This window comes from Elgaria multicarinata, chromosome 3 (genome assembly GCF_023053635.1).
Source record: "Elgaria multicarinata webbii isolate HBS135686 ecotype San Diego chromosome 3, rElgMul1.1.pri, whole genome shotgun sequence".
Lineage (NCBI taxonomy): Eukaryota > Metazoa > Chordata > Lepidosauria > Squamata > Anguidae > Elgaria > Elgaria multicarinata.
The window spans coordinates 35032601-35041406 of NC_086173.1; the positions used below are offsets into that span (position 1 = coordinate 35032601).

An 8806-nucleotide genomic window follows, 5' to 3' on the forward strand; every position below is an offset into this window, starting at 1 on the left:
GCCATGTTATCTATTGAAAATATACAAACATCCAGCGTGAAGAAACAAAGGTATTTTTTTTTAAATTTCATTGTAAATCTTTTATCATAGAGCCTACAGCCATTGATCCTGCCAAATATACTTGACACCATTCTATATTGAAAAACACATTCTCTCTCTTGTAAAATAATAATAAAAAAATGGATAATTGAGTATTGCTGAAAGGATTTATTTTCCTAATCCCCACTGAAATGCACAAATGTCTTTAAGTGGATTTAAGTAACACTGCTATGAGGTTTGTGTTTGCAGTCCGATCATTTCAGCTTCTTAATAGAGAGTTTGCAATTTCCCATAATTCAATAATGAATTTGTGCATTTTAACTTATCTGTGGCTGTCACTCTAAACACATTTACAATGGAGGAAGCTCCACTGAACACAGCAGAACTTCCATCTGAGTTACTATGCATAGGCCCCATTACCTTCTTAGAGACTTGCATTACAACAACAACAACAACAACAACAACAATAATAATAATAATAATAATAAAGGTGAGTGTTCTATCTAACATACTAGCTGTTAAGAATCAAATGGCATTATATATATCACACGCACACATACACACACTTTCAACGCATTGTAGAGTTTTAGACAGACATGGAGCTTTGGTTCTAGTTCCTTATTCTGACTTGAAACCAGTTCAGGGCTGCCCTTGCTTCAGATGGCCAGATGCAAATAGACAGGGCTCCTGTACCATTAATCATTGTGTAGAAGAGGAAATTTCATCAGCAAATTACACCTGTTTGAAGTGCAGGATGTCATATATCCTCCAGTCTGAACCTAGCATTTGCAGGTTCAAGGTGCCAAGAGTTCCAACATGGCCAGCACAAATAGGGATCAGGCCAAGGGCAAGGTCTCAGTTGTCCAGGTCACAGGCAACATGGTTCCAAGGCAACACAGCAGACGAAGGCCACGCAGGAATGTTTAGTCCAGAAATACTCATGTCAGGATTAAGGCCAAAAAAAGCTGCGTTCAGGATGACATGGGCCGTTGCTAGACCAGGGTTTAGCCCGGTGCGAGGCCTGAGCTAGCCCTTGTGCATCCAGATGACGCACAGGGGATCCCAGGCCCAGGCAGGGCTCACTGCCCTGGCCCAGGGCTAACCAGCACCGCTTGTGGCCTGGTTTTTCCTGCAGTCCTGGGCTGAGCCCGTTCCACCACTTTTCCCGGCTACTGCATTTACTCGCGAGTAGCTGGGAAAAGCGGCAGACAGCGTGCAGTGCTCCGCAGGAATGCTGTGGCCATCAAGGCAAGGTGGGGAGATGGGGGGGAAACGGAGCCGGGGGGGATGGGGATCAGACATGGCGGGTGGGCAGGGGGATCGAACATTGTGGGCGGACAGATGGGATCGGACAACACGGGCGGGCAGGGTGGGTGGGGAGACTGAACATCGCGGGGGATCAGACATCGCTTCGGGGGGAATCAGGGCAGGGGGTGGGGAACCCTTTTTTTAAAAAACAAAACAAAAAAACTACCTTTCTCGTTGGTGCGCTCCTGCGCACATGGCCTCTTTAAAAGATTGGAGAAAATGGCTGACGCAATGGGGCTTTCCTTTACCCTGTTGAGTCGACGTGTGGATAGGAGCGACTGCTCGTGCTACTTCTAGCACAGGCTGGCCCCTCCACACACCCGGATTTTAAGGCAGGTCTAGCAAGGCCCCACGCTAACCAACGGGGGTGTGGGGTATGGCTTGGTTAAAGAGTCAACCATCAGTTGACTGCTAAACCATTGGTTATTGTGTTGTCTGTGGGGCAAAATACACCCCACGGTTGACTATTTCTCCAAAATAGCCAACGGAGAAACACAATGGGCTGCAAGGGTGACTATCCACACATCTGTTGGTTAGCATGTCATCTGGTAGGCTCTGTTGATTATTTTCCCTGTCTGCAGAGTCACGACGCAAGAGTAGCAGGGCTCCATGGGCAGGAAAAATAATCCCATGCCGGCGAGTGTTTGAGGAGCCCCAATCATTCCGTCCATGGGTGGGGCAGGGCGATCAGGGCTCCTGAAATGCTTGTTGGCATGGGAACATGCCATCCCTGGGTGGGACATTGCTGATCATGACAGCTGGAGGTGGAGAAACTCCAAAGCCACCTGAAAAAACAGGAACTCAGAAGGAGTGCAGAAGCCTCAGGTGATACCCTTATAGTAGTCAGCCCTGAGGACCATGCCTCCTTCTGTTCTCCTAGCAGATCCTGGGTATTATTGGTGGTGGGTGGTTCCTGGTCCTCCAGCTGTTCTTTTAAGGAGGAGTCTTCAAGCTAGGGCATGACACAGTAGCCCTGTCCTCTTCTGGATCTGGCCACCCAAGGGCAAATCCTACCATTAGACAGAGTGGCGCAGCTGCCTTAGGAAGCAGATACTCAGGAGTAGACAGTGGGGGTGAGGTGTTGAAAAACAGAATTGTGTTTGCCACATAGCCTGCCCTAAGCTACCTCTGTGACGGCTATGATCAAACCTCTCCTTCGCTGTCACCACCCTATTCTTTAGAGCTTCGGCTATTGGGCGGTATAAAAATGTAAATAATAATAATAATAATAATAATAATAATAAATCTTCTAAAAGAATGAGGGAATATTAAACCTTTTGTGTTTGAGGGTGCGTGTGGATTGTCCACCTGAAGTAACACATATGACTGAGCAGACATGGTTGTTAAACAAAATAAGAATAAAGTTTATTCATATAGAAAAAAGATTTTAAAAGACACTTTAAGATTATTCTACTTTATCCAAATACATCTACCTCCCTCAATCTCCCAGGGAATACTAACCACTTCCAAAACCTATAACCTCACTTTCTTAATACTATCCTGAAATAAGCCGCTACTAAACCTCACTCCCTCCTACTCTCACTAACTGCTTAACCCTGACTCTTCTCACTCTGACTCTCCAACTAACGGACAAACTGCCCAACTGTCCTCTCACTCCCCCTCCAATCGCTCCATTCAAATCAATCAAACAACCAACCAACCAGACAACACCATTCACACTGCTCACCATTCTATCTCCCCACTCCCACTTACTTACCATTTCCTGAAAATAAAAAGTCTTCGCCAGCTGAAGACCTTTTTATTCTCTCAGTATTTTAACACTTAATTTTAACTTAAATCTAAATTTTACTGTTCTAACGCTGTATTTTAATCTTATATCAATTTTGCTGCGTTGTTTTATCCTGGTGGTGCTTTTTATACTGTATTTTGTATTTGTGGTTTTAACCTGTTGGATGTTTTACTGTGGTTTTAATTTTTGTGAACCGCCCAGAGAGCTTCAGCTATTGGGCGGTATAAAAATGTAATAAATAAATATTTTTTTAAAAAATAAAGAATTGGCCACAGCAAATCCAAACCTGAACCAAACACTTCAATATATACATATAAACAATAACATAAATTATCATTTTGTCACACTACCCTACTGCCCTGAGGTGTAGTGGAGGATGCTATCACCAGTGTTGAAGGAAGAATCTGCTACCAGTCTATGTCGTTTTGGTACATGGAATGGAAGGGTGCCATCTTGTCCTTCCTCTCAGACAGAAAAATGTCTTGGGCCGGCCCTGCCTACCCCAGCCAAATCCTCAATGTGTTCTGTATGAAGGAACTTGGAAAACGCTGTCCTTCCCCTCTTCTTCTTTTCCAGAACTCTGGTGCCAACTACTGGTGCTACAATTCCAATGAGGGAGGTTGAAGAAATCCACAACAGAACCAATTGAGTTTGTTATGAACCTGTCCCACAAATTCCGCAGCAGACCAGCTTTCATCCTGTTAGGTGCAGTCCGAGGACTTGTAGACGGGTTTCCTAACCTTCAGGAATTTTGCTCCAATTTCATCATAGGAAAATATGCAAAAATAATAAACAACTAAAAATGTGCATTTCTCCCACAGGCTAAAGTGTGTCACACTTCTGGGGGAATTTGTACATTTTCAGGGTATTTGTGCAGTTCTGCATGTACGAAATTGTGCAAATTTGTGCAATTAGGATTTGCACAAATTTGGATTATTTAAAAAAAATGATTCTGTTAATGTGTGGACAATGACACAGACAGACAGAATGGATTTTACACTTCCGTACATCCCTAGGATTCTACTTGTGTGAGTCATCATGAGAGTTATCTGCAATCTGTTTACCTTGATTTGGTTCACCAAGAACCACAATGGTAATAACCATGTGACCCGTGAATGATTTGCCTTTCTGCTTTCTATTCACAACAGTTAAAAATACAGGAGCCCTGCCCTCTTTTGTATCTGGTCACTCTGTATAGCTCCTGCAGCTTTAACTGTTGTGATGAAAAGGGAATTTCACCAGGGACTGCACGCATACAAATGACATCGGCTGAATTGTTAAAGATACAACTGTTAAAGATTCAGGAGCGCCCTGTCCTCCTTTCCATATGGTCACCCTAGGTAAAAGAGAATAACCAGATATTTACCAGGGGATGTTGTGTACAAAAATGCATATATATTACGGAGAGAGTTACATACAAAAAAACCCGTGTATGCTAGAGAAAGTTGCATACAAAAATTATGTATGTATTTTTTAAAGGAAAATTGCAGATTGATGCAGAAATTGGATGGCATGGACTCGTGATTGCATACATCTGAAACTGAGATGGACCGGATATAGACTGATTCAGCCATTCCTAGTAAGTACAGCACAATTCTATATCTGTTTACTCAAAGATCATGTATTCAGTAGGGCTTTCACCCAAGTAAGTGTAGATAGGAGTGTAGCCTCAAGCCTGCAAGTGCTTCACTCTGTATTGGATTGTGGCCTTTGCATTCTCCTGAACTGTGCGGTTATTATTGTTCAGACACGGCACTATTTTTCACCCATTGTTTCAAATCTCATTGTCTATTATTCTGGGAATTCATTTGCATTACAAATTGTAATTTTATTTCTGCAAACGGGTGGCAGATAGTAATTACTGTTTAAACTGTCAGCTAAAGTATGCCCAAAGTATGGCTGCTATACTCATATGCTAGATGACTTTGTTGTCCACCAAAAAAAATTAATTATACTTTATTGTTGAACAGCTTTGAGTGAATTGGAATTGGTGCAGCCAAATGAAAATGAGGCAGTTGGCAACTCATTAAAATTGATTGCCCTGTTCCTACACACACACACACACACACACACACACACACACCACTTCCATCATTTGCTATATCAAGGGTGAAAAATTATTTGTTTGTTCCAAATGTATTCTTCTTTTTCAATAATTGTTTGGTTTTCAGGATTTCCTTTTACCCAAGTTGCTGAATGCTATTTGGGTTGTATAAATGAGGTTAAATTGATATATGGATCTTTTCTTGAAGGCCAATCGTTTAGTCTTTTGTATCAAATAAATGGTGCTTAACTGTTGAATGCAGGGAGATGGGCCATGGTTTATTGGCAGAGCATGTTCTCATAAGGAGAAGATTCAGTCTCTGACATCCCCAGATTTGGCTGGAAAAACCTGAAACCCTGGTGAGCCATTGCTAGTACTGGGCAAGATGGACTAAGGGTCTGACTCCGTATATAGCAGCTTCCTATGTTCCAATATAACTGCTAATATTTTAATCCTCACTTTGGGTAGAACCTAAAGCCATAACAGATGTACCAGGAATGACATTCCATGATTCTGTGCTCTGTTCTGCAGTGGCATCAACAGGAATTAGCACGGCACTGGCTACCTGTTAGCTACTGAGCCAACTTCAAGGTCTTGCTGTTGGCATATAAAGCCGTAAATAGCTTTGGACCAGGTTCCCTGGTGGATCACCTTCCCCAATATAGACCTGTGTGATTATTACAATCATTGGAGGAGGCCTTGCTGCTTGCCTGCAGATTACCTTTCTGTGGTGATCTTCTCTGTTGTGGCAGCCACCTTATGGAATGCTCTTCCCCCACCCTTCTCCACCCCACTATTCGGAAAGCTCCAACAATAGCATGCTCTCAGTAATCAGCAATCCAAAGTAACTGTTTCAAGTTATTTCATTTATTTATGGGTGGGTCTAATGTTATTGTAACTAACGTTATTGTAACTTCCTTGAGTGACTCTGGTGCCCGGATGGTTTGTTACTTATGGTGTTATGGTTATTTGGTTTTAATGTTTTACAGAAATGTTTTTGTATATTGTTTTGATGATGATGATGATGATGATGATGTATTTTACAGTGTATTTTAATGAATTTTAACCCCCCCAACTGCTTAGTGATATTGTAAAATTTGTTAAGCACTATATAAATCAAATTAATAATTACTATTATTAATACTAATACTAAGAATTTCTCCTGGCTGTTGCAAGGATGGAATCTACCCTCCTCATAATCTTGTTTGATGTTTCAAGATCTCCTTCAACATGTGTTGGCCCCTAAAAGGAGTATTAGGCTGATCTAACACTCTTACTCACAGCCTTTGGAAGCAAGCAGTTGCCATATGGCTCTGTCCAATCAATGATCAGGACTACTTTCCCCATACTCTATCAGTATGTGAAGTCTCCATTCCTGAATACGAAAAGATGGATCTGACAGCTCTGCTTTCTCCCACATTTTTTTTAAATGTTAAGTTCTTTCCTCCCTCTTTATGAAGAAATTTGCAGATTTTGGTAAGTTCTAATCAAAAAATGAACAAGCCAATGAGATTCTCACCCATCTGCACTAGCCAAATTCAACAGGTACAGGTATTCCCAGCCTGGAGAAGATTGTGTTGTACTTGCCTGCAACAAAGCTGTTAAAGGCCTGGTTCAGACAACACGCTAAACTATGCTGCTTAACCACAAAATGGTGGAATGCATTGATCTTAATGCATTCCATTAAACATTTTGTGGTTAAGCAGCATGGTTTAGCGTGTTGTCTGAACCAGGCCAAAGATAAGGAGCCCATGAGTAGGATAGGCTCTCACTCTAATCTCCCCATGAATTTCCTTTGCTCCACAGTGGCTACTTTAAGGTCAATGACAAAGCACCCTGGGATGCTGTTACTGTCTTATTTATTTATTTATTTATTTATTACATTTATATAACACCCCATAGCCAAAGCTCTCTGGGCGGCTTACAAAAGTTAAAAACAGTAAACATTAAAAAAAAGTTTGTTAGCTGATAGCATGATGCTAGGTTTGAAGAATGCAGCCATTTTTATTTTTATGTCTATTCTTTATTAAATATTAACATTTGATAGTCGTATAAAGAAAAAATAGTTTCAGTTGAACTTGTTGGCAAATTGTTTAGAAAAGAGTAGTTGGCATATTCAGGTATTTTCCCGCGTAGTTCTTTCTTCCTATTAAGCTTTCTAAACTCTTCAGAACAGCCTTAAATGTTGTAGTCCCAACAAAAACTCAAGTGTTCTTCTTCAATTCATCCAGAATACTCTCTGTTCTCTTTGTTCCCAATACCAAGAGTAGGCTCTCTCTTCACTGATGTAGATGCTTCTGTGGTTGGATTGTACTTTGATAAAATCTGAAAAATCTGTTTTGGAATCACAGTTATTGCAGGAGGTGGAGGAGGAGTACCAAACAGGTTACTGTAGTCCGATACTGCTGGAGGAGAGGGTACTTCAGCACATTCCGGATAATTGTCTGAGTGCAGAACAGACACATCAGCACTTTTTATAAGAACTTTATTCAGCCTCTGAGAAACACACATTTGTTTAGATTCTATTTTCAGAGGTTGTGTATTTGGTACAGGTTTTTCTGTTATATGATTAGATGCAACTGGATGGTTACCCTCTGGGGATTTTTGTAAGACGGAGTTCTTTCTGTGGGGAATTTTTACTTCCAGGTATGCAGAATACAGGTGCATCAGGTGAAGCCATGTAATCATAATCACACAATTTGTTTGCTTGCTTAGGTGTAGCCAGGTTCTTGTTTGGTACTGATGCCACTGCTGGTCCACGTATGCAGTGCTTAACGTTTTTTGCGTAGGAAGATTGTTTGGTCTTCCACTAAACCCGTGATTTCATCATTCAAACACAGGTCACGCCCATGGATATGAAAGTGTTCTGTCTTGGGTGATACAGATGCAGAACCATCCGCTCTTGGCTCTTCTTTCGGTGCATGTGCTTGGGGCTGAGGATGCATTGTGCCTGAATATGATAATATGATATCCCTTATGCTGTTACAAATTACCCAGAGGCAAGGCCTAAGGGTCTGAAACACGTTGGATTTATTTTATCACATTAAAAATATCCCTTTTTTCTACCACTTTTCCTTTTGGTTTTTTTTTTTTTGAGGGGGGGCATCTCTTGTGGGGTTTCCTTTTTTGGCTTTTGTTCTGTTCTGATTTGGGACAGGCAATAACGTTCTTGCCTGCCTTCCTGACTGGTGTGTCCTCTACACCTTTGTTGATGCTTGAATCCAACCCTAACAACTCTGTGCCAATCACAATGTTGTTATTACATAAGCAAAGATGGCTGACACAGAGCGCAGAAGCCCTGCCTTTTCTCCCCATGTCTCCTTGGTAACGTCTAGTAAATGGGGATGTGTGCTATGATGCTGTTGAGCTCAGATTCCCTTTCCCACTTCATTGGCTGTTGCTAGCAGACGTGGCAAAGCTGTGAGCATAATGACATCATGACAGACATCTTCTTTTAGTGATGTTATTGGAGAAAAGCAGAGAGCTGCTGCCACCATGCAATAGCCAGACATTCCTTGAAATATCTAGTTTGGCCCGCAACATTTTTTTAAAGCGGTGGCTTGCTATTTTTTTTTATTTGGTGAATTATATGCATTTCCCTACTCCTTGTGAGATCAAATGCGTGTGTGTGTAGGTTTTTATTTTTGTGATATTACCTTTTTTTC

At 41.5% G+C, this 8806-nt stretch overlaps 1 pseudogene; it reads right to left on the reverse strand.

Moving 5' to 3' along the window:
• Window positions 1-7364: 7364 nt before the first annotated feature.
• LOC134396841 (spindle and kinetochore-associated protein 3-like) lies at window positions 7365-8086 on the reverse strand (annotated as a pseudogene).
• Window positions 8087-8806: the final 720 nt, after the last annotated feature.